Consider the following 5,208-nt stretch of genomic DNA (forward strand, 5'->3'; position numbering starts at 1 on the left):
TCAGTTTCCTGCACGTCAGTCTTCTTACCTTCCTGCCTATAGCCCACTTCAGAAAAAAATTACTTGGGAGAAATGTTAAGCAACTGAACCTTTTGCAAAACATGTCAAGATGAATTGCTAGTTTCACTCGTGAGCTGTGTAGACTGTTTCCTAAGATCCTCATCTTATTAGGTACAATGATTCATTCTGCCTTTCTTGGCAAAACATCTGCTGCTCTGCAGATATCCCATCAATAACGTGGCGCGGTGGGTTCTGCCAGCGCTGAGCTCGCCCAGAAGCACCGAGCAGAGAAGCCCGTCGAGGGCCTCGTTGGTCTTCGGTCCTTGCGACTTTAGCTACTTGGTGCTTCAGTAATTCAGGGCTCTCACTGTCCTGCACGACATCACACGGGTGAGCCCAACCCCTAAACTTGGTTTATATTCGGCCCTAACTGGGAAGCTGTTCGTATGAGCTACCGGCCGTGGTTGCCCATGCTTTTCTGTCCTGTGATCTTGCAGCGCTAATCCAGAAGCTTCTGTGCCTTGAAATAGCCTCCCGGGCTTTTCTTCACGTCGAGTCCTACGGCGGAGCCTGAGCCTGGCCAACTCATTCATTCCTGCCTCGGTTTTCCTTACTGCGCCCCACTGCTCGACCTTTCCGGCTCCCCTAGCTTCCCACGTGCGTGGGAAAGGCTGCGTGATGTAGTTTTGGCTCATGAGAAATCAGGGAAATACAGTTGGGGGTTGTCTAGAAAGTTTTTGCTTTCCTTACACCAAGGAGAGACTGATCTGAAGCAGCCCGTCTTCAAGTGCGTAGAACGCTGGGTGCTGGGACAGCAAGCTTGGGGAGGGAGGTGACCAGCTTGGGATCGGAGACGCCCTGGTCCTGGCATGCCTGGCCTCTGGACCGAAGGCCTCCGCCTCGTGTCCTGTGAGGGAAACACTTCCCACTGCCCGAGCCACGCTGGGCCGGGCAGCCCTTCCCTTCCTTGCAACTGCAAATAAGCTGAGGTACAGTAATAGAAGCCAGCTTTCCATTTGGGCCCCAACTGTACTGAGAGGGACTCTCTCATCTGACAATAAGATTTAAGGAGCAGCGAAACGATAAAATAGGTCTTATTCTGAACCTTCTTCAGGGAAACCTTTATGGCAGCTGATCCCGGGTTCGTGCTACAAGCAGGCCTCCCGTTGGCAACAATGGTGAAGTTTATTAAGATGCAAACTCTGTAGTTTCCTGTAAGAGCAACATGCGTTCCAACCTCTGCCTGTTCCTCATGAAGGATTCTCTTATTTTCTTTACGCTCATTTCTCCCTTTTACTTGAAGCACCCACGCCCCACCTTACCTATGTGGTAAGATTTAACCTGACACACAGATCACAGTGATCCCCCGCCCTCCCGCACACCTCGGTTACCTGACCACTAATATGGCATTTTCCACCCCGCGTCTCTCACTGCTCTTTACTCTGGCGCAGGCTTTGGGCCTTCGATCGGATCCCGAGCTTCCCGAGAGCGGAGACTGTGTTTTGGACAGAGTGTGGCACGGATCGTGCTTGGTGGCGCTGGACACGCGGTAAGTGCTGTTGGGTTATGGGCACTGCTGCAGGCACGTCTGACTCACTCATTCGAGCTTCATGCAGCCACCACAAGGCTTCACGTCTGCTGCTTTTAAAACATGCGCCTGTTCAAGAAAAGAGGCGCCCTCTGCAAGTGCTCTTAGAATCTCAGTATAAAATCACAAAAATCTACATAGAACAGTGCCAAAGAACTCGATTAGACACTTCACACCTAAATCCAAATGCCCAAAACGTCTATGAAAAAAGCCAACCTTACTAATACTGAAAAAAATACAAGTGAAGATCAAGGTACGTGAAGAGCCCCTCGGGGTGCCTGACCCGTGTGTCGGTGGTGACCTCTGATGCCTTCATTCCCTCGGTATCGGGTCCAGAAGTACTGGGAAGAGGCAGCATTGATTCTCAAGGACACGTGGATGGGAATAAGCTTTTAAACATAAAAACTCAACGTTCTTTTTGTCGCCCTAGGTGTGGAGGGGTTTGGGCCACGGCTTTCCGAAAATGAGATCATAAAATCCACACTTTCTGTACTGTTCCTGTTAATCAGGACCTTGTGGAAATCCTCCCACATCAGCTCGAATGTGCTCCTCTGAGGGCAGCGTGCTGTTCTGTGGAGGACATGGACATACCGTGGTGGACATGGACATACTGTGGTGGACGTGGACATACCGTGGTGGACGTGGACATACCGTGGTGGACGTGGACATACCGTGGTGGACGTGGACATACCGTGGTGGACATGGACATACCGTGATGTCTCCAGCCATAAGAGGCCTGACCCTCAAACATTCATCTGGCTTCCAGTTCACTTTCCAGTTCTGTGCAATTCTGAACAGTTCATCATTAAACAGCTGCTTCCATCCATCTTCACATACGAGATCTTTAATTCCTTTATGAGTGATCCTCGGTATATTGTTGCCCAGTGAACGTGAATATTTTTAATTTTAATAGGCTTCGCCAAGTTACTTTCCAAAGAGGCAGCAAAAACGTACATGTTACCAGCAACGCACAGGAATTGCTTTTCTGAATAATTTCCCCCGCTGTTCATTTTTGGCTTTGGCGAGGTAACAAAACGAAGCCGAGTGAGACAGCAGGAAAATGGGCACGGGGAAGGCACACATCCAGCGTCTCGCAGACATATTTACAAACCCCACTAAGATAAAGTCAGATAACAATGGGACACTGCTTTATATCTGAGGGAGTGACCAGCTCTTCCCAGAACCTGCCTCCTTTTTTCCCCTGGGGATTTGACTTGGCTGCTCCTTAGCTCCCAGGGACCTGGAGGGGAGGGAGCACCGCGTGGTCTCCGGCTCCTGCTCCCTCCTCACCCCGGGAACTGCTTAGATTGGATGATGCGGCTGGAGCTGGGGTTGGCAGCCGAAAGATGGTTGTGTTAACAAGCTGTAGTCCCAGGATTCCCGGCCTATCTTTTGGAGAAATTTCTTAAACTCCGAAGTTTATGAAGACAACCAAATGCTCATTGAAAATGACTGCACTCATATTAGGATGTGCTGTTTATCATGTGAGGCAGCCTCATATATTTATGTTGCTTTCCTGGCCTCTGACAAGCATTGAGTTTGGGACTCCTGGTCTACCCGCAACAGGGGTCTTCCTTGCTCACCACCACCCATGTGCACCCCTCTGGCTGGGCTGTGTGACTGCTTTCCATTAACAGGCCATGAGCTTCTGTACACGTGGGATGGTTCTGTGATGAAACAGGGAAAACCCTGTTCCTTTTTATTTTTATTTTTAAATATATTTTTATTGATTTCAGAGAGAGGAAAGGAGAGGGAGAGAGAGAGAAACATCAATGATGAGAGAGTCATTGATCGAGCCCGCAACCCGGGCATGCGCCCTGATCGGAAATCGAACCCCGATCACCTGGATCCTAGGTCGACGCTCAACTGCTGAGCCACGCTGGGCCGGGCCCTGTTCCTTCTTGAAAAACGTGTGTTGAGAACTTGGGGCCATAGATGGAAGGAGCCATATACAAATGCAGCAAATGAACCTAAGAATTCATACTTTACATTGTATTTTCTCTTACATTTTATTGTATGTGTCATGTTATTAGAATTCTCTTTCATCCTTTCTTCATTTTCTAAAATGGAATGTTGAAAGGTAGATGAAAGGAATGTTGACTACAGAAAAGAGAAAAAATATAAGGAATGTCAAACCAGGGAGAGAAAAAAGTAAAACCGAGGCTCTGGAGTCCCAAGGGATTCATGCATGAGGACCAGGAGTAAACCTAATGAGCATCTGCTACTGGCTCCGGGCCATTGGAGAGCAAGAATGAGAGCTGTGGGGTCAACTGCTCGGGACCTGGACACCGCGGAGACTGCAGTCCTCTGGGGTCCTAAATGGTCAGGCGCCTGTCAGGTACCAGAGCAGCTAAACTCGGGTCATGAAAGGAGCACCAAAGTCCGCAGTCCATGAGGCGGGGACCAGGCCCAGGGGCAGGCACCCCGGAAGGGTGGAACATAGTGATCGCGCTACCAAGCAGGTGTTCTTGGAAAAAGGCCCCCCCACCCACCCCGTCTCAACACCCTGCCTCTTCCACCCACTCCTGGCGGGGGGAGGGGGCCAGGAAGGCGGCTGGCTGGAGGGATCGTGTGGGGACACGCAGACTCATCATTAGAAGCTCTCAGACTATCAGTTCAGAGGGTCACCACGATTATCCCCTGGCTACATTTCACAGTCACGGAGGGAAAATGGCGTTTTTGTTCTTTATACGTATTTCATTTCCTTATATCCTTCAAGCAGGTTTTTGAAAGAAGACACTGAAGTGGGAAACCTCGCCTTTGTGGAAGGCGTCCCAGAGGTTGTGTTCCAAACTGAGGAAACATGAGACGGGGCGGAACCTCTCACTGTCGCCACTCTGCCATCTCAGTAATAGTAACAATACATGTTTGTTCCTTCGTTCAACAAATTCTTGTTGAGCACCTACTGTGTGCAGGGTGTTAAGAATACAGAACTGAAGAAAAACAGGCAACCATTCCTGTTTCCACAGGACTTCCCTGTGCTCGTAGGAAGACAGGTGCTTGGAGTTCCAGCCTCGGAGGGCGACGGCCCCACTGGAGGGTGATGTTGTAAGGGCGAGTCATACAGCCCCTGAGCATCTTCTCGTGGATGCTGGTGATTCTCTCAGAAAAATGCTCTTTTGGGGATATATTATTTTTAACTTGTTTTTGTACTTCACCACTTTTTACCAAATAGTAAACCAGCAATAAAGATGTGATAAAATGGGAAACAGTGGAAAACGTGTACACTTACCTTTGCTGTGTGCTTGTTGGTGGGTTTGTGTTGTCACTGATTCCCGCCCCTTCCGCTGCAGGTGGGTCCTCGAAACTATGCGAGTAAAGAGAAACCAGGTACACGGTGAGGATGCTTTGGTGAAGGGTCGGGGTGGGGGGAGGGAAAATCAGTTACAAGTCAGCTCTTTTACGAAGTACACCACAGGTCAGGATTTAAGCTTGTTCTACCACCAGGGCGCTTCTCATTCACACCTGTGGCCCCTCTCCCCTTTCTCCCTTAGAGACCCCTTTTTATCTGCACTGACCAATTTGAGCTCCAATGCATAGACTCACTCCAAAAGCTTACTTAGCATATTGGAAAAATGACTTGACTGTCGGATACCAACTATGGCTCTGATGCACAGCTG

Source organism: Miniopterus schreibersii (assembly GCF_964146895.1).
Source record: "Miniopterus schreibersii genome assembly, chromosome: 3".
Classification (NCBI taxonomy): domain Eukaryota; kingdom Metazoa; phylum Chordata; class Mammalia; order Chiroptera; family Miniopteridae; genus Miniopterus; species Miniopterus schreibersii.